Genomic DNA, 22,307 nt, shown 5'->3' on the forward strand with positions numbered 1-22,307 from the left:
AAATGCCCTTACTCAATTTTGGAAAATGCTTCTGATGTCTCTCATAGGCAGAATAAATGCCATAAAGATGATCTTCCTCCCACAAATCCTGTACTTATTTCAATCAATACCGATTTATCTTCCTAAATTAAAAATAAAAACAACTAGTCTCTCTGATCACAAACTTTATTTGGGATTATAAAACACATAGAATCCATAAACGGCATCTATGCAAACCCAAAGAAATTGGTGGACTGGCTCTCCCCAATTTTTTATACTATTATTGGGCAACGAATATTAAAAACATAATCTATTGGTTGGACAACACATGCCAACAGGTAAAATGGTTAATAATGGAGAGAGGGGAATTGTTCACCTTTTAATATAAGTGCGATTCTTCTCTCTCCAATAAATTTGAAGAAACCAGTATATGGAAAAAATCCGATTATCCACAGCACCGTACAAATCTGGAAACAAGTGGTCAACCTTTAAACTGAGAAATTTATCTCTTCTCTCACCAATTGCCAACAACCCTTGTTCAAGCCGTCTATTTTAGACAAAACGTTCACATATAGGGAAAGATTAGGAATTTAAAAAACTCGGAGATCTTTACAAGATGGGAACTCTTCCCTCATTTCATGAATTACTGTCAAAATATCATCTGAAAGGTAGTCAATATTTTAGATACCTTCAAGTACGAGACTATCTGAAATCATATACCCAAGAATATCAATCTTTGTTGCCAGGCACACTAGACGAATGTATGAATAGAAACTCGGATTCAAAGAAGTTAATATCATATCTGTATAATACCCTTTTAAATATAGAAACCCCGTCGTCAGAAGTAATTGGAAGAGCTTGGGAAGTTCCCGACATGGAACTGATCACTCTATGTACTTCAGTAGCCTGTTCTGAGCTATAACTATTTCAAAAGCTTTCATTAATTATGGCCTGATAACGGCAAAAAAACGAAATACTTAAATTTTGGAAACATACATCTGTCCCTGCTCTTAAGATGTGGATTATAAACATATCCGAGACGCTACATCTTGAAAATATTAGACTTGTCTTGGCAGAAAAACCAGATCATTTTTTAAAGACATGGACACTATTCATTGATTTATTACAAGGATAACATGGCACAACACAACTTTGGATTTGAATCTAATTACGGGTTGGGTGAGGTGGGTGGGGACGGATGTAAGGCAGGTATATCACCACTTTTTTCTCTCTTTTTCTTTTTGTCTTATTTTTCTATTCCTCTCTTCTTTCTTTCATTTATTCACCCTTTGGCTACACTACTGGGGGGGTCTATCTTTGCACATCGCACTTTTTCTCTTTCTTGCTTTTTCTCCCCTCTTTTTTTCCAATTCAAGCTAAAAAGTTAAAATTGAAGCTGTACATTAACTGTATAATTTTATATGCCATTGGTTCTATTTTTGTACATTTGCTTCTAATAAATAAAAAAATTAAAAATTAAAAAAAATTAAAAAACGTCTCTCTAGGTAAATGTGAGACTGTTTACAGTTCCTCCTTGTATGATCTTCAGTTTTCACTATAATGGTACAACCAATTCTCTCGTTTTGGTAAATTACTTGGGTGGATCCAGGGGTAGGGGTCAGATTACCTTGTCCTGGTATTCCACACGCAGTATAGAATAAGTATTCTACAAAGGAAGCAGGTGATTTCTTTCTATCAGGGATCTTGCTCAACACTGCCATCATCTCATGGGGCTTCCATGCGGTATGGACATCTATTGTGCGGGGATTATTTGGACTCACTGCACTGGCCGGATCACAAGAAAGATTAGCGTTTCCCTGATGGGAAACTGCCTACGAGTTACTTGTCTTGCTTTTGTACTTTCTGCCATATCAGGATCTATCTCGATATATTCATCTATTGTCTCACTCTCAGATATATCTTCCTCTTCACTAGGGGGTTCATGGTGTTAATCCTGGATAAATTGGAGTGGCTAGGACTTCAAATGGGGTAAAAACTTCAGGGTTGCTTGGAGATTTGGTCCATTTGGAATTGCTCTCTGCAGAGCTGGGACAAGCTGCGGAATAGTACTAGTGTGGCTAGAGCCTAGATACAATTTGCAAGCAAAGAATAAGAAATTCTACAGACCCTGTCAATTAGGTGCAAAATGCACCGAATGGATTGGATGGCTGCAAACCAGACATGCACCTTGTTGCAGAGTTCTGCTTCGCCGAGTGTTGATTGGATGAGGTATTGAGCATTGTCTGGGTTTCTAGCAGATCAGGGTAAATGTTTCTAAGTTAGTTTCCTGGCGAAGTTCATTTTGAATACAATGTATTGAGCTGCTGTATTATTGGGTTAAGGAAATGTCTGTTATGTATGGGGTTAATTGATATCTGTAATTGGATTATTAAGAGACCACCCCCATGTGGTGGAGCCCCTCAAGGTCCCGGGACATATAAAAGTCCGCTACCACGAGGTTCAGTGTCAATCTTCTGAGAGAGTACTTGGGACTGCGTGAACTACTGTAGTGTCTCTGTCTGAGCGAGGCCTAGAGGGCTTGAACAGGTAGATACGAGGATCAAACCCGCAGTGGGATAGGTATAGTAGTTGAATTGTAATACGCTTTTGTTAAAATAAAATGTTGTTCTTTCAAGTGCTTGATTCTGTGTTTTTACTGCACCAAGCTGGAGGATGAGACAGATGTTCGCCAGCTGTGGTGGGGCCTGAATGCAATCATCTCCTACAAGGCGAAATCAGGAGGCAGCTCAAATGTCGGCGAAACATCACTCCCTGACGAGCTCAATGTGTATTACGCACACTTTAATAGGGAAAACACCAATATGCCTTCCCGAGCCCCCATTCGCTGTGATGGTATTTCAGTCACAGTCACAGAGGCCGACGTCAGGAAATCCTTCAGAGGGGTGAACCCTCGAAAAGCACCTGGACCTGATGGTATACCCGGTCGTGTTCTAAAAACCTGTGCGGACCAACTGGCTGGAGTTTTTACGGACATTTTCAACCTTTCACTTCTAAGGTCTGACGTTCCCACCTGCTTCAAAAGGGCATCAATTATACCAATGCCCAAGAAGAGTAAGGTGACGTGCCTCAATGACTATCGACCTGTGGCATTAACGCCTGTGGTGATGAAGTGCTTTGAGAGGCTGATTATGGAGCAAATCAACTTCTACCTCGACAAAAACCTGGACCCACTGCAGTTCGCTTACCGCCACAACAGATCAATGGTGGATGCGATCTCACTGGCTCTCCACTCCGCTCTAGACCACTTGGACAAAAACTCATATGTCAGGCTGTTATTCATTGATTACAGCTCGGCATTTAACACAATCATCCCCGCCAAGCTGGTTACCAAACTCGCAGAACTAGGTATCTGAGCAGCCGTCTGCAATTGGATCCTCGACTTCCTCATCCACAGACCACAGTCTGTTTGTATTAATAATAATAATAATAATAATAATAATAATGTTTATTTATATAGCACTTTTCACCAAAACCAGTATTTGAACCAAAGTGCTTTACAGAGATTGATTAAATTAATTGAACAGATCAAATGTCAATATATCCATACAAAACAAAAATGAGAAAAAAGAAAAAAGACACAGAACAGTACACTATAGAAATCAACATGAAACGTCCCCCCACAGCAGAATTCACTGTGAGGGAAGGCACTAAAAATATCCAGTTCTCCCCCCTCATAGTCCACCCGAGGTCGGGGTCTATATGTGGCCTCCTCAGCCAACTCGATGTTCTCAGGCCCTCTGCCACGAAGCTGGATCATCGGCGTCGGGTGAACATACTTCAGCGGCCTGGACTGAAGCGGCCGCTTCCTCCCTGAAGACTGCAATGTCCAAAGTTCTCAGGCTGCACTGGCCGGACCTCTGACACTGGCGAACTCGGACACCAGGCCCCGCGGTGTTGAAATCCAGTGCCGCCCGCCCGTGGCTGGACGCTTTGCAGCCGCAGCTCAGCGATGTTGCAGTCAATGTATTGGTGGAAATGTGTCAGCCTCGATAACAATCAGCACGGGAGCACCTCAAGGCTGTGTGCTCAGCCCCCTGCTGTACTCACTCTATACTCATGACTGCGTAGCCGGTCATAGTGCGAACTCCATCATCAAGTTCGCTGTCGACACCACTGTTGTGGGATGTATCACTGATGGCGATGAGTCAGAGTATAGAAGAGAGATCGAGCGACTATCCATATGGTACCAGCACTATAACCTGGCCCTCAACACCAGCGAAACCAAGGAACTGTTGTGGACTTTGAAAGTAGGATGGGGACCCACAGTCCCGTTTATATCAATGGGTCAATGGTTGAAAGGGTCAAGAGCTTCAAATTCCTGGGTGTGCACATCTCTGAAGATCTTTCCTGGTCCGAGAACACAAATGCAATCATTAAGAAAGCTCATCAGCGCCTCTACTTCCTGAGAAGATTACGGAGAGTCGGTTTGTCAAGAAGGATTCTCTCTAACTTCTACAGGTGCACAGTAGAGAGTATGCTGACCGGTTGCATTGTGGCTTGGTTCGGCAACTTGAGCGCCCTGGAGAGGAAGAGACTACAAAAAGTAGTAAACACTGCCCAGTCCATCATCGGCTCTGACCTTCCTTCCATCGAGGGGTTTATCGCAGTCGTTGCCTCAAAAAGGCTGGCAGTATCATCAATGACCCACACCATCCTGGCCACACACTCATCTCCCTGCTACCTTCAGGTAGAAGGTACAGGAGCCTGAAGACTGCAACAACCAGGTTCAGGAATAGCTACTTCCCCACAGCCATCAGGCTATTAAACCTGGCTCAGACAAAACTCTGAACATTAATAACCCATTATTTGTTATTTGCACTTCATCAGTTTATTTATTCATGTGTTTTGTAGTCAATGCCTATTATGTTCTGTTGTGCTGAAGCAAAGCAAGAATTTCATTGTCCTATCAGGGACACATGACAACAAACTCTCTTTGTAACGGGTATAGCTTGGACCCAATAGCAGCACAGAATCAGGCAGGTAGAATTGGTAATGAACTTTATTACGATACTATAACACAGAGTAGTAACACAGGAATGGGTACACCGTACTCACACAGAGGCTCAGGATTGAGCGAGGGGTTCCGAAGAGGGGCAGGCAGGAGACATAGTCGGGGTAGCGGAAGGTCCGGTAACCAGGAGATCCAACACACGATGCAAACAAACCAGCGAGGGACAGATGAAAGGAGAGTCGAAGCAAGGCAGGAAGTCGAGGAGCCATTGCAGGGATACACCAAACAGCCCAGGACAAAGGCAGACAGAAACCAGGAGGTATGGGACGAAGGCCGTGGTCGGGGACAGAAGGCTGAGGTGATATCCGGGAAGACGACAGGATGGAATGGTCAGGGGCAGGCAGGTTCGAATCCGTGTAGGCAGTCGGGAAATTGCTGGAGAGTCTTGCATGAATGCTGAGAACAATCTGGCACTGTGTGAACGGTGAGGAGAGTCTATATAGCAGGTTAATAGGTGATCAGAGGCAACTGAGTGCAACAGGTGAGGAGAGTTGGGCTGATGAGAGGGGAGTGGCAGGCAGGCAGGTGAGGAGAAGGCGGGACCGGTGGAAAAGTACTGGGAGGTGAAGTTGATGAGAATGAGAAGAGGGCAGACTGTGACAGAACCCCCCCCCCCCCCCCCCCCCCTCAAGGGATGGCTCCTGACGTCGTCCTCCTGGGTGGATCATCCTCCAGTCGATGTTGGGGTTGTGTAGCCGAAGCCAGGGATAACCCAGGATGAGGGGAAGACGGGGAGACTGCAGGATGTGGAACTGGATGGTCTCATGGTGATTACCAGACATGAGCATGCGCACTGGGACCGTCTGGTGAGAAACAGTCCCCAGGAGATGGCCGTCGAGGGCGTTGGCGGGAACAGGTTTAGGCAAGGGAACACAACTGATGCCTAGCTGATGGGCTAGTTCCATGTCCATAAGATTAATGTTACGACCCGAGTCTATGAAGGTGGCGAGGGTGTGAGAACCATCAGACAACAGCAGACGGGCATGACAAAGAGGGCGTCGGGCAGAGGAAAGTTCAGAAATTCCTCCGCAACTGGCGAGTCTGGCCTTTTACTGGACACTTGGAGATGTAATGATCCACCAGGCCACAGTAGAGACAGAGGTTCCCCCGACGACGACGTTCCCGTTCCTCGGGGGTGAGACTGGTGCGACCCACCTGCATGGGTTCGGGTTGCCTCGACGGTTGCCCCGACGAGGGTAGTCCAGTCTCCGGAGGAAAACGAGCCTGGGTGGATAGCTGGCGGACCGCCTGTCCCTGTCGCCTCTCCTGACGTCTCGCCAGGATGCGTCGGTCCAGATGGTTCATTAGCTCGATAAGCCCATCCAGAGAAGAAGGAAGGTCGTGGGACACCAACTCATCCTTGATATAGTCATTCAAGCCCAGCAAGAAAGCGTCACACTGGGCCGGGGCGTTCCAATCACTCTGACGGGCCCTGGTGCGAAAGTCGATGGCGAAGTCAGCGACGCTCTGGTTCCCCTGGCTCAACCCCAGCAGACAAAAGGAGAGTCGAAGCCAGGCAGGAAGTCGAGGAGCCATTGCAGGGAGACACCAAACAGCCCAGGAGACAGGCAGACGGAAACCAGGAGGTACGGGACGAAGGCCGTGGTCGGGGACAGAAGGCTGAGGTGATATCCGGGAAGACGACAGGACGGAATGGTCAGGGGCAGGCAGGTTCGAATCCGTGTAGGCAGTCGGGAAATCGCTGGAGAGTCTTGCATGAATGCTGAGAACAATCTGGCATTATGTGAACAGTGAGGAGAGTCTATATACCGGGTTAATACGTGATCAGAGGCAACTGAGTGCAACAGGTGAGGAGAGTTGGGCTGATGCGAGGGGAGTGGCAGGCGAGGAGAAGGAGGGACCGGTGGAAAAGTACTGGGAGGTGAAGTGGATGAGAATAAGGAGAGGGCAGACTGTGACACTCTTGAATTTAAACTTGAACTCTACTGAAAATAGACTGGGGAGAAGCTTAGAAATGGAAAATTATTATTGGGGGCTCATCCGGGATCTCACAAGACCCCCAAACACAAGTTTGCAATCAAGGGTGTTGAGCTTTCGATCGAGTGCAGAAATCGCTCCCACGGAGCGGTTTCCACGTTGATTTTCGGGACTTCGTTGGTCGTAGCGGATTGATCATTCGCGGGCTTGGAAAAGGGTTTTAGAACAGAGTCTAGAAAGCACGGGAGAGTGGTTAGCATGCCTTTGGGTTTGAGCGATTGGGACTGCGTGAACCTCTGGAGTGTCTCTGTCTGAGCGAGGCCTAGAGGGCTTGAACAGGCAGATACGAGGATTGATCCCACAGTGGGATAGGTACAGTAGTTGAACTGTAATGCACTTTTGTTAAAATAAAATTTAGTTGTTTCAAGTGCATGATTCAGTGTTTTTACTGAAACTAAACTGGGGGGAAGCTTAGAAACGAGCAATTTACAATGGCACCTTCAGAATGACGCCCTCCTATTTCTCGCTACTCATCTAATTTGTCTAGGTTTAGGCTCGCAAAAATATTCTGCTGGCTGTACTATGTCTCCAATAACCTCTTTCTCTTTGAATGCTGGGGCTAACTTCTTCGTTCTACTGGTACCGTGAGCCACTGGACTATCTGTCAATAGTGGAGTGGATTAAGTCAAATAATCTTGTGCTCTGATTGTTGCTGTTTTTGAAGCAGGCTCTAATGTAGAATCTTCAAGTGGTGTTAAAGGTACTGCAGGCTCTGGATGTCTATTGTGTGCACAAGTTATACAAGGTGTGGTGGAGCCTGGGGAATGCAAGAGGAACATGGTGGAAGCTGCAAACTTCTTTTAATTTTAACACTTTCCCAATCTTCCAAATATTCGTCATGTCCCCTTTCAAAGTCAATGCCAACCTTAAACTTTAAATTTATCGATGCCAGTTTCCCTTCAAGAGATCTGTATCCTTCTTGTTCCTTATGCTTTCTTATATCTCCACACCCTTCTCCCCTGGTGCCTGGAGGTTGATTTACTTCATCATTTTTCAGTTTTATTCCAAGTTTTGAAATTGCTTTTTCCCAATCTGCCATTCTCTTAACTTCTCTATTCGCTTTCCGTTCCTCATAATATTTTCTCTATAATCCTATTAACTATTTTGCTACCTCACTATTACTATATTGTCAAATAATTCATTCTGCACTGTGGTGGTGGGCCTGACCTCAGACAACGACAAGAAGGCCTACCGGGAGGAGGTGGCTGATCTAGCACTCTGGTGCCAGGATAACAGCCTCCTCTTGAACATCAAAAAAACGAAGGAGCTGATCATGGACTTTAGGAGGGCACATCATCTGAGGACGTACACTCCATTGAGGATAAATGGGGATCCTGTGGATAGGGTGAGCTGTTTTAAATATCTGGGAGTCCACATCTCCGAGGATATGACATGGACATCACACGCCTCAGCACTCGTGAGTAAGGTAAGGCAGCGCCTTTACCACCTCAGGCAATTGAAGAAATTCAGAGTGTCTCCGAGGATCCTCCAGTGCTTCTACGCAGCGGCTGTGGAAAGCATCTTGTCTGGAAACATTACCATCTGGTTTGGGAATTGCTCTGCCCAGGACAAGAAGGCTCTGCAGAGATTAGTGCGTTCGGCCGAACGCACTATGGGAACTTCACTCGCCCCCCTGCAGGAACTGTACAACAGGAGGTGCAACTCCAGAGCCAACAAAATCATGAGAGACCCCTTCCACCCATGCAACGGACTGTTCCAGCTGCTACGGTCAGGCAAACGCCTCCGTTGCCATGCTGTGAGAACGGAGAGGTTGAGAAGGAGTTTCTTCCCAGAGGCCATTTGGACTGTAAATGCCTTTCTCACCAGGGACTAACTATACTGAACGTTTTTCCTTCCAATATTTATTATGTGAAATAATATGTGTGTTTATGATTGTGTTTATAGTTTGTTTGGTTGTTTGTCTTTTTGCACAAAGTCCACGAGCATTGCCACTTTTCAATTTACTGCACATCTCGTATGTGTATGTGACGAATAAACTTGACTTGACTTGACTATATACTTTATTCCCTTCAATGTTCTAATGCCTCCCTTCGGCCATAATTTGTCCCCTAATTTCTTATTCAAAAGTCTCTCAATCTTTCTGCTCTTTGTGGAAATTCACTGCATATTAATTGCAATGGACTTTCTGAGTCTTCAGTCATATCTCGCTCCACTTGATTTTCCATATTTGTAGAGAATCAAAACAGACTCCTGAGCCACTCACACCTCCTTAACAATTCTCACTTCCCTCACAATCTCCGAGTCTATCAAACTTGCTCCCGAACAATGGCCAAAAGTTTCGTAGCGCGTGAACAGTCTCGCACTTATCACAACATAATCTCACAATCAATCCTTTCAATCGGGTACCCAAATTCCTCTACAGTCTCCCACAAATCCACACAAATTCAACTTCAACAATTTTAACAATCATAAATCATCAAAAAGTTAAGGTGCTTCAGTGAACAATCAAACACGCTTCCACAGCAAGTTTCCTACACCTAGAGCAACCTTAATCTAAGCACATGCAAATGGTCTCCAAACACGCAAGCAAAAATGGACACAGACAAGAGAATATACCACATAGGTATATACCACATATACCACATTGTACTATCATACAAAAACTCACTCCCATATAAAATACAAGCATTTGTCTAATATCACATTCATTAACTGTACAGTTCCAAAAGCAAATCATAGTATACTTTAATCCCTCCTCGTGGTGTTTTCATCCCCTCGATACAGCGATCGGAAAGACACAAACCCTTGGTAGAATAGCCACGTCGGACTTTAATTATAATAGCAGTCTTCATCAAACTATGTTCTTATACAGTCAATTCGAACCACTATTACAACAGTGTATCTAACTCGAGGTAAAGGAACCGCTTGGAGGTAGTGAACACAATATGATTAGCTTTAATCTGCAATTTCAGAAGAAGAAGGTTAAATCGGAAGTGGCAGTGATGCAGTTGAACAAAGGAGACTATGAAGGCATGAGAGGGGAGCTGGTCAAGGTAGACTGGAAAGGGATCCTAGCAGGAAAGACGGTGGCTCAGCAATGGCAGGAATTTCTGGGCATAAATCCGGAAGACACAGGATCATTTCATTCCAAAAAGGAAGAAAGATTCTAAGGGGAGTAGGAGGCAACCGTGGCTAACAAGAGAAGTTAGGGATAGAATAAAACTAAAAGAAAAGATGTATAACACAGCAAAGAGTAGCCAGAAGCCAGAGGATTGGGAAACTTTCATAGGACAACAGAAGGAAACAAAACGGGCAATACGGGCTGAAAAGATGAAGTATGAGGGGAAGCTGGCCAGGAATATAAAGAAGGACAGTAAAAGCTTCTTTAGATATGTTAAGGGAAAAAGAATAGCAAAGTCAAATGTGGGTCCCTTGAAGGCAGACACGGGTGAAATTATTATGGGGAACAAGGAAATGGCAGAAGAGTTGACCAGGTACTTTGGATCTGTCTTCACTAAGGAAGACACAACAATCTCCCAGAAGTACTGGAGGACAGAGGATCTAAGGGGGTCGAGGAACTGAAATAAATTTTCATTAGGCGAGAAATAGTATTGGGTAGGCTAAAGGGACTGAAGTATGATAAATCCCTGGGGCCTGATGGTCTGCATCCCAGGGTCCTCAGGGAGGTGGCTCTAGAAATAGTGGATGCATTGGTGATCATTTTCCAATGTTCAATAAATTCAGGATCCGTTCCTGTGGATTGGAGGATAGCTAATGTTTCCACTTTTCAAGAAAGGAGCGAGAGAGAAAACGGGGAATTACAGACCAGTTAGCCTGACTTCGGTGGTGGGAAAGATGCTGGAGTCAATTATTAAAGAGATAATAATGGGGCATTTGGATAGCAGTAAAGGGTTTAGTCCAAGACAGCATGGATTTATGAAAGGAAAATCATGCTTGACTAATCTTCTGGAATTTTTTGAGGATGTAACAAGTAAAATGGATGAAGGGGTTCCAGTGGATGTAGTGTATCTAGACTTTCAGAAAGCCTTTGATAAGGTCCTGCACGGGAGACTGGTGATTAAAATTAGAGCACATGGGATTGGGGGTAGGGTGTTGACATGGATAGAAAATTGCTTGACAGACAGGAAGCAAAGAGTAGGAGTGAACGGGTCCTTTTCTGAATGGCAGGCAGTGGCGAGTGGAGGGTCGTAAGTTTCGGTATTTGGGCCGCAACTGTTTACCACATATATTAATGATTTGGAAGACGGATTTAGGAGCAACACTAGCAAGTTTGCGGATGACACAAAGCTGGGTGGCAGTGTGAACTGTGAAGAGGATGTTAGGAGGTTGCAGGGTGACCTGGACAGGTTTAGTGAGCGGGCAGATGCGTGGCAGGTGCAATATAATATAGATAAATGTGAGGTTATCCAATTTGGTGGCAAAAACAAGGGGGCAGATTATTATATCAATGGGGTTAGGTTAGGTAAGGGGGAGGTACAAAGAGACCTGTGTGTCCTTGTACACCGATCACTGAAAGTTGGCGTGCAGGTACAGCAGGCAGTGAAGAAACCTAATGGAATGTTGGCATTCATAACAAAAGGATTTCAGTATAGGTTCTTTTGCAGTTGTATAGGGCTCTGGGAAGACCACATCTGTAGTATTGCATACCGTTTGGGTCTCCTAATTTGAGGAAGGACATCCTTGTGATTGAAGCAGTGCAGCGTAGTTCTTAAGATTGATCCCTGGGATGGCGGGACTGTCATATAAGGAAAGATTGAAAAGACTAGGCTTGTAAAAGAAGGACAAAGGGGGGTTTAGAAGGATAAGGGTAGAAGGGGGGGGGGGGGGGGGGGGGGGGGATCTTATAGAAACATAAACAATACAAATAAAATTATAAAAGTTCTGGACAAGCTAGATGCAGGAAAAATGTTCCCAATGTTTGGCGTCCAGAACCAGGGGCCAAAGTCTTAGAATAAAGGGGAGGCCATTTAAGACTGAGGTGAGAAAAAATGTTTTCAACCAGAGAATTGTGAATTTGGGGAATTCCTTGCCACAGAGGGCAGTAGAGGCCAAATCACTGAATGGATTTAAGAGAGAGTTAGATAGAGCTCTAGGAGCTAGTGGAATCAAGGGATATGGGGAGAAGGCAGGCTCGGGTTATTGATTGGGGACGATCAGCCATGTTCACAATGAATGGCGGTGCTGGCTCGAAGGGCCGAATGGCCTCCTCCTGCACCTATTTTCTATGTTTCTATGTTTCTATTTACATTTTAAATTAAAGGCAATACACAGTAAATAGAATGTGACAACGACAAATCTTAAATACACTTTAAACTACAGCTTAAAAAATGAATATACACAGGTTAACCGAGATGAAAATATATACACTTTACAACATCCGGCTCCCAATATGAGAACCTGGAATAAAATCTAGTCAGTACCTCGATATGAGGTAAAATACCACTTTTTTGGCAAACGTCTTTATGATTATGAAATTCTCAGGATTGGTTAAAAGTATTTCTGCCAATTATACTATAACCACTGATTTCCTGCAACCTTTACGAGACTCCTCCCCCGTCTTTTCAGAGATCCAGATACTATTCACACAGGCGAGGACTCAAACCCTCATAGGCTCACCCTTGGGCTTCTTCCTTTCCACCTGCTTGGTATCGGATGTCAGCGCATGGTCGCTTCACGCTGGCAGTCAATGCCGATCTTTTAGAGTGCCTATCCAATCGGCACCCTCAGCACCGATGCAGTACTTCACTTCTTAATACTGTTTTGACCCAGTCCTGTATATTGAAATATCCAGCCAATCGGATGTCCAAGTCTGGGCAGGACCTCACACCCCTCAACTACTTTTTGATGTCCGGCCAACTCAATGATACCTGACTTTTGGATTTGCAACAGCTCTTGACTAAGTCCAAAGGGCCTCAATCCCCCAAAAACAAAGGATGCCTTCAGTGCTTGCTAGACTACTGTTCTCTGATCTCGTTGGGAACTCCACTACAAGTGCACGAATAATCGATCCACTCCAACTAGCAAAGTGGGAAAACTGATGTCAAAACTGCACTGTAGCGTTGATTTCTTCCCTCACATCTGGAACAGCTCAACACCCTCTATCGTAAAATTATGTCTGGGGGTCCGTTGAGATCCCGGACGAGCCTCCAATGTAATTATGCTCCTAGTTCAGTAGAACACAGTCAAGCACTGAACAACTACATTTTATTTTATGAAACAATAACGAACTCCCTAAACAATATCTAACCATCGCGGGTCAGATCCCTGTCTCTGCTTCTGCAAGCCCTTCAGCCTCATGCAAGCAGATACCTCCAAAAGGTTACACAGTCCCAAGCGCCCTTCCAGAAGATCGACAACAATCCCAGTGGGGGGTCACCTTTTGTAGGTCATCGGACCCTGTGGGGCAGAACTACATACATGGGGGTGGCAGCCCCTACAAACCAATCACAGATATCAATTACATTAATGTGTAATTGACAGTTCCCCAATCCAACCACAAAGCGTCCCATTACAATGTTTCTACAGAAGCTTCTGGAACGAAGTCAGTTAATCAAGTAATGCAACATTCTCCCAGGAAGTATAAACAATTCAAACAAGGCTTCACACTTCAGCCAATTATCAAACAGTAACACAAACACCTTGCAACATTATTAACAGTATTTACAACCCTTCTGCAGTGGGCCAATCCTGATAATGCATTTGCAACACCTTTGAGCTCTTTTGTAAAGTCCTCATACATTTTAACAATGGAGAGGACATCTGGTTCTCTTTCCCCATCCTGCATATCAATCCAGTGTTCAGACAAGCTGGCGCCAACTCAGCCTGCAGCTTTTCACAGATAGAGGCCAAGCAGGCCCTGAAAAAGCTGATCCTCCATGGAGATGATCAAATGATCCTCCATTTTATAATAGCTCTAATTTAGTCAATATTAACATTACGAGATTATTTAGTTAGCCACTCTTTGATTTTAGTGTGGTATGGCTTTGATTCCACAAGGGTGTGCTTTGATTGTGTTCTTTAAAATATATATAATTTGAGTGGTGCAAAATGTATTAAAGGGATTGGTTCTGCATAAACCACCTGTACCTGGACACTGCATGAATGTGCTGAGTTCAGGACCCATCCTCAGAGATACGTACGCCTAGGAACTTGAAGTTGTTGACCTTGTCCACCACCAACTTTTTGATGAAACCAAGTTTGTGGATCCTTAGCCTACTTCTTCTGAACTCAGCAATCAACTCCTTGATCATACTGACATTGAGAGCAAGGTTATTGTTCTGACATCATTTAATCAGATAATCGATCTTCCTCCTATAATCTGACTCATCATTACCCATAATTTGTCCAACAATGGCGAATTTAAAGATGGAGTTGAAATTATGTCTGACTACACAATCATGGGTATATAGTAAAGGAGGGGTCTGAAGACACATCCTTTATGTGCCCCTGTGCTGATGGTTATTGAGGAGGAAATGTTGTTGCCAATTTGTATCAATTGCTGATCCTGCAATATAGAGTAGATCAAGTTTCAATAAATAGATGTACACCCATTTACCCACATCCCATTTCCTAAATACTTTTAATTATTGGCCATTTGTAGCAATCAGCGGGAAAATTAAAATGTAACCGAAGATAAACAATTCAAACAGAAGTTACAAATTAAAACATTGACATAAATTAATGCAAATTCTTCTGTGCATTCTTGTAGGAACATATAACATTCTCAAAGGATTGGGTAGGCTAGATGCAGGGGGAGTCCAGAACCAGGGGTCACAGTTTAAGAATAAGGTGTGGACCATTTAGGACTCAGATGAGGAAAAAGATTTTCACCCAGAGAGTTGTGATTCTGTGGAATTCTCTGCCACAGGAGGCCAATTCACTGGATGTTTTCAAGAGAGAGTTAGATATAATAGTTAGGGCTAATGGAATCCAGGGATATGGGGAGAAAGCAGACACGGGGTGCTGATTTAGGTTAATCAGCCATTATCATATTGAATGGTCCTGCTGGCTCGACATGCGGAATGGCCCACTCCCACAACTATTTTCTATGTTTTTTTGTGTTTCTCTGTTATCGATATGGCTTTGATTGCTATGGTGAACTATCAAGAATTGTTTTTCAGGTTACTGACACACACTGAGTGATGCTTTGCTAGCTGGCCATAGATGAGGCACAGTAGGTGGAAGGATGAAGGATGCTTTGCTTCACTGATGAGAGGCTGATAGCCCATGCTGTCACAATTCACTGCCTTCTGAGACTGAGTTTACATTAAAGACCTCTCCTCATCATCAGCTGCTGCAGATGGACTCTTGGTGAAACATTGGAAAATTATTGATGCCATTGTCGCTTGTGTATCTTTTAAAGCTGCAATAAATTCCCTCTTGAGCTGTACAAGGTAACTTTTTGTATTACCAGTGAGAGTTAATGGGTGTGGGCCAATCAGAAACTTGAGTGAGATGTTATGGGTGCAATCATATATGAGGGATTTTGCTGAGATGATAAAGACAATGAATTTGTGCTGAAATTATCCTAATAGGAAGAAATTTGATTGGTGCCTGTATCTCATCTTACTAGCTCAGTTTAATCATGCATTCCAATCTCCAAAGTAAGTTTTAAGGACCATTTAATTTGGTCCACTGAGAACATCTGGAATTATGATCTAAAGGTTGATTAAAAAAAAACATCAATTGATGTTCCTGAACACATCATCAGTGATGTAACCTGGGGTCATTGGGTGTTTCGGGTCTTTCAAGATCAGACAACCTCACCCAGGCGACCCAGCCATGGTTGATCGCTCCTCCCCATGGACCACCTCTCCTGATCCAGAGCCATCTCGCGGCCTTCTCCGCTGCCTCTGCAGTGTTCTTGGTGGCTCCTCTCCTCTCCATTTCGTTGATGCCCAGTGCACTCAAGGCTTTGTAGAGTGATTGCCCTGCAAAACCTCTGCAGCCAACCTTGATGGGCATACACCCTGCTTGCGGCAGTCTATGACCAGCTCTTCGTACTTGGTCATCTTCCTCTCGTGGGTCTTCCCCAGACGGTCCTCCCACGGCACTGTCAGTTCCAACAAGACTATGTTTTTGGTCACCTCTGAGACCAGGATGATGCCTGTCGGTGGTCGGTGGGGGCGCTGCAAGCCGGCGCCCTGTGAGCAGCGTGTTCGTTTTTTTTCAACTTTTTTTGTTATTTCAGTATGTTTTAAAGAGTGTTTTTGATGTTTCTCGGTGTGTTTTGTGTGTGTGTGGGGGGGGGGAGGGGAAACCGCTTTGGTCGCCTCCTCCATCTTGAAAAGACTGTGAGGCACACCACTTCTGGGTTTTATAGCCCCTCCCCCTCCCACCATTGCAAGCTTTTTAGAACCAATAGAGACACTGTTTGCAAGCTTTTGAACCAATAGACATTTTTTTGCAAGCATTAGAACCAATCGACAATTTTTTTGCAAGCTTTAGAACCAATAGATACTTTTTTGCAAGCTTTAGAACCAATAGACATTTTTTTTGCAAGCTTTAGAACCAATAGACAATTTTTTTGCAAGCTTTAGAACCAATAGACATTTTTTTGCAAACTTTAGAACCAATAGAGACACTTTTTGCAAGCTTTAGAACCAATAGACATTTTTTTGCAAGCTTTAGAACCAATAGACATTTTTTTTGCAAGCTTTAGAACCAATAGACATTTTTTTGCAAGTTTTAGAACCAATAGACATTTTTTTGCAAGATTTAGAACCAATAGACATTTTTTTGCAAGCTTTAGAACCAATAGACATTTTTTTTGCAAGCTTTAGAACCAATAGACATTGTTTTGCAAGCTTTAGAACCAATAAGCTTTATAGACATGTTTTGCAAGCTTTAGAACCAATAGACATTTTTTGCAAGCTTTAGAACCAATAGACATTTTTTGCAAGCTTTAGAACCAATAGACATTTTTTTGCAAGCTTTAGAACCAATAGACATTTTTTGCAAGCTTTAGAACCAATAGACAACTTTTTGCAAGCTTTAGAACCAATAGACATTTTTTTCAAGCTTTAGAACCAATAGAGACACTTTTTGCAAGCTTTAGAACCAATAGACATTTTTTTGCAAGCTTTAGAACCAATAGACATTTTTTTGCAAGCTTTAGAACCAATAGACATTTTTTGCAAGCTTTAGAACCAATAGACATTTTTTGCAAGCTTTAGAACCAATAGAGACACTTTTTGCAAGCTTTAGAACCAATAGACATTTTTTTTTTAGAACCAATATACATTTTTGCAAAGCTTTAGAACCAATAGACATTTTTTGCAAGCAAGCTTTAGAACCAATATACATTTTTTTGCAAGCTTTAGAACCAATAGACATTTTTTTGCAAGCTTTAGAACCAATAGACATTTTTTTTGAAAGCTTTAGAACCAATAGACACACTTTTTAGAACCAATAGCACTTTTTGCAAGCTTTAGCAAGCATTGTAGAACCAAAAGAGACACCTTTTGCAAACATTTTAGAAGCAATAGACACTTTTTGCAAACATTTTAGAACCAATAGACACATTCTGCAAGCATTTTAGAGCCACTAAGGGCACTTAAATTTGAGTAGACATGTGTTCAATGTAATTCACAGCTCAGAGAAACATGACCCTCTGCCTTTCTCCATCTTGAATAGACTGTGAGGCACACCACTTCCTGGTTGCATAGTCCCTCCCCCCTGCCGCCAGCGGGGGCAGCAGAGAGAATGGGATATTTTGTAAAAACATTAATATCTCTGTCATTTTTCATCAAAGGGAAAAATTCTCGGCGCACATATGACGGAGCAAGGCTCTGAGCGAGGTGGCCAAAAATGACAGCCATAGGTGGCAGAGTTCTCTTGGAAATCGCAGCACAGATGGCCAAAAGCGGTCAAGAACAGAGATTTAGTAATATAGATTGTGTGTTCTTTCTCATTGTATCGCTGCTGACATACTCATTTCACTTGCACTTTATGTGCAATGTGACGAATAAACCCGTATTGTATTGTATTGTATTGTATTGTATTGTATTGTATTGTATTGTATTGTATTGTATTGTATTGTATTATCTGGCCTCAGGGTGGTTGTGGCAATGTGCTGTGGGAACTTCAGCTGTTTCACCAGGTCTACAGAAAGCTGCCAGTCCTGCGCAGATGCCAGGATTTGTGCCTGATTCCTGGTTTCTGTGGTTCTTGGCAGCTCCGGCCTTCACGAAGGTGATCATTTGGGTGATGGGCCGTGCGCGTCTGCAGCTGCTGATTCCCATGCTGAAGGGAATCACAAAACCAGAAATGAATGGTACTGATCCACTTTCAACTTCCAAACATAGAAGACAACCTCAACATATTAAATTTTACTTATTATATTTTTCCACATTTCAGACATTCTGATAAAGCACAGGACTTCATTCAAAAGCTGATAAATATAACATTAACAGAAGTATGCATGCTTAGTGACTTCTTAACCTCAGACAAAGTTTATTGCTACATGCGCACACCTTTGGGCATACATAAGAAGATCCAACAGAGCAAATTGAGTTTTTTTCAAGAGCCCTTCACAGCCAATATTACATTGTAATAAATTATTTGTCTGACAACTCGCCCGCCGAACAACTGCGACGCAGACCGGAACTCACCTTGTAGGCCCGACTTGCCCCCACAGACCTCCCAGAACTGCGGGGGCAAACGCCTCCTGGGAGGCCATGGAGAAGCTGGGCAGTGAAGCCTGCCTGGGCCAATGGAGCCTCGCCATAGCACTAGAGCCTCGGCAGCAATGATGGACCCCGATGGCGGTGAGCCTCGGAGGCAGTGTTGGGCCTCGCCTCGGCGTTGGAGCCTCAGCGGAGTTGGAGGCTCGGCAATGGCGGTGGGGCCTCTTGGCCGACGGAGTCTCACAGGTGTTGTTTACATCTCCAACCTTTGTCGTGGAAGGTGTGGGGGGGACCGCAATGAAGGGGGAGGGGTGGAGAATAATGGAGGACCCAGAGCGGGGGAGAACAAAGGAGCATCTGGTGGGTGTACTTTGTAACTTTGTTCGTGCCGTATGTGCCGACTATTAGGTGTGCGAACAAAGAATTTCATTGTGCCTTATCACATGAGACATTAAAGTCTTCCATTCCATTTCATTCCATTCCACTATTTCTCCCTTAAAATAACATGAATGCAGTTGACATTTTTTTAAATGTTGTAAATTTTATCAAAACTAGATCTTTGCACTCTCTGATGTCTGCAGTTGGGCTGATAATACTGGTTTTAAACTTGCTGATTTATGAAATGTTACTAATGCACCATTGTCCTCGCGCTTTTGGCTCATCTTGCCACACGTCAGCAATAATATATGTTATTTTTTGAAAAATCGTAGGATTACATTCAGGAATATCTCCAATCTCATTGACCTTTTCAATGTCCAGGGAATCATGTGAGAAGAGCAACTGGGCTGGAGGGACTTTTTGGAATTTTCCAACAATTGTCAAAAGATAATTTTTAGAATCAAATATTTTTCAATGTGCCCTTGAAACATCTTCAACCTTCAAAAGGGTTTTTGCATACAAACTATAATATCACATATCATCTGAACTCCTCCATGAGGCATCAAGGGAACAAAGATGTCTCAACGTAGTTGCAAACAAATCTCAAGGGGGTGAGCAACCAGAGGTCATTGTACATGTTGGTAAAAATGTTGGTAAAAATAACATAAGTATGCCACTAGGGGCGCCTTATGAAGGCTGCCTCTGCCTATAGTCTGTCCGTTTTTTCCAGCTTTTTAAATTTTTTTAGTTTGTTTAAATGTTGAATGTTGTATGCACACAAATGTTGAATTTTGTTTAATTGTTGTATGTTGAAGAGGTTTCTTTAGTTTTTCTATGTGGGGGAGGGGGGTAGGGTAAGGGGGAAATCGTCTCCCAGTCACCTCCTGGCGAGGACGCGACTATTCTCTGAGTCGCGTCCATGACCCCCTCCTTGCGGCCTACCACCGGGATTGGCGGGGCCTTTCCTGCCGGGGACCGGACCAGAGTTCCAGCGGCGGCGGCGCAGCGCTGGATACATCGCAGAGCGGGCGATGCCTCACCTGGGATCGCCGTTTGAAGCTCCGGAGTGCTGGGCCTGCTGCAACAACATCACGGGGCTGTGGTTTGAAGACCTTCCAGTGCGGGCGACGCTTACTTCAAAATCACAGTGCCCTGGGGCCCTTTGCCGAGGGTCGCCAGCGTGGGTCTCCACTCGGCGAGGCCTGTGAACTTCGGGAACCGTGGACTCCGGCAGGAAGTGGCCGATTCGGAGGTCCAAACCGCTGAGGTTGTTCTCCCGTTCCGAAGTCGGAGTTCCATCATCCCGGCGAGAGGGCCTGAGCATCGGGCCACCTGTAGCGGCGACTGCAGAGGGCTGCGGAGGGCTCAGGAGACCCCAACCACGGGTGTACATCAAAGAACATCAAAGAGGAGGACAAATGAACTTTGGGCCTTCCATCACAGTAGGAAACTTTGATTCCACTGTGCAGGAGATGTTTATGTTAAAATACTATTGTGTTTTGTTCTTTATTTTATTCGCAAAACCTTTGACAAGGTATTGCATGACAGGCTAGTCTGGAAGGTTAGATTATATTGGATTCAGGGCAAGCAAACCAAACATATATTAAAAATGTCTTATAGGTTGGTGTCAGAAGATGGTGATAAAGTGTTGTTTTCAGACTGGAGGACTATTATCACTGATGTGCCACAGGGATTGACGCTGGTCCACAGTTATCCAACATGTATATTAACAATTTAGATTTGAATGTAGTTGACATGGTTAGTACATTTATTGGATGACACTAGAATTGGCAGTGTAGTAGACAGTGAGGAAGGTTATCTAAGATTCCAATGGGATCTTGATCAACAGGGCCAAGAACAGGCAGATGGAGTTTAATTCAGTTAAATGTGAGGTGTTGCATATTGGTAAGCCAAACCAGGGTAGGAATTAAACAGTAACTGGTAGGGCCCTGAGGAGTGTTGCAGGACAGGAAGACTGAGTGGTGCAGATAGATGATTCCATGAAAGTGCAGACATAGGTATTCAGGATGATGAAGCAAGCATTTCATCTGTCAATATATTGAGTTCAGGAGTTGCGACATTTGTAAGATCAAATTCGGACAATTGTTTTGGTTGCTCTGCTATAGAAATATGTCATTACATAGGAAAGGGTGCAAAAAAGATTTAGAAGGCTGGAAGGTTTGACATAGGGAGAGGCTGGATAGGCAGGGAGTTTTAACTCTGGACTGGAAGAGGCTTATCTATAAACCTGATAGAGGTTTATAGATAAGGTGAATAGCAATAATCGTTTATGCAAGTTCGGGGAGTCTAAAACTAGAGGGCAGACTTTTAAGGTGAAGGGGGAAGCTTTAAAAGAGACCTAAGGAGGAATATACAAGGAGGACTAGCGTGGTTGGGCAATTTGGTCAGCATGAATGAGTTGAGCCAAAAGGGCTGTTTCCAAGCTCTTTTGCTCTATGACACTCAAAGCTTGTGCCAAGATGTTTTCTCTGCTTAATCTGCCTTTTCTCAACCACTTGTTCCAAATTGTATCCTTGTATCCCTGTCATTAGCACATCTTCCCTGCCCAACAATTCTCTAACTTTCAGTATGAAAGGTTCTGACTTGAAAAGTCGCCTATTCCTTTTCTCCAGAGATTCGGCCTGACCCACTGAGTTATTCTAGCATTTTGTGTCTATCTTCGGTATAAACCAGCATCTGCAGTTCCTTCCTAAACAAACAAACATTCCAGCCATTAGCTTCATGTTGACTATATCAAAGCATTCTGTGTAGGGGTTCTTTTGTAATTGAGTATTGATGTTCCTTTGGTATCATTACCCTCAGTACCATCGTTATATAACTTTGGGTCATGAACAATCGATTGCATTTGTGATGAAACCGTTTCATGTCTTCTTTTACAGTTATGTCTGATTCAATCCATCCACTTAATGTATATTCAAGCACTCGTCTCCAAATAGGGTCTCTAGCTACTTCCACATTCACTGTGGTGTTTATCCACTGCAGTAGAGTATAATTGTTTATTTTCTACATTCTTTGTAAGTTCGTCATAATATAATCCCAATAAGACACTAGGCTGAACATTATGTTTGAAAGCCTTTACTCAGTGTAATAGCTATTTTGAGACAGAATTATGCTCTGACTGCATCCTTAATGCTGCCATCAAGTCAAGCTTAAGTTTATTGTCGTGTGCACAAGCCCAGTGAGGTGCAGGAACAATGAATATATTGATTGCAGCAGCATTACAGGCACAAAGTCTCATACAACAACAAATATAAATTATGCATAAATTTCACAAGAACATTAAAAAGAAA

Source organism: Leucoraja erinacea, chromosome 1, assembly GCF_028641065.1.
Source record: "Leucoraja erinacea ecotype New England chromosome 1, Leri_hhj_1, whole genome shotgun sequence".
In the NCBI taxonomy this organism is placed as follows: domain Eukaryota; kingdom Metazoa; phylum Chordata; class Chondrichthyes; order Rajiformes; family Rajidae; genus Leucoraja; species Leucoraja erinaceus.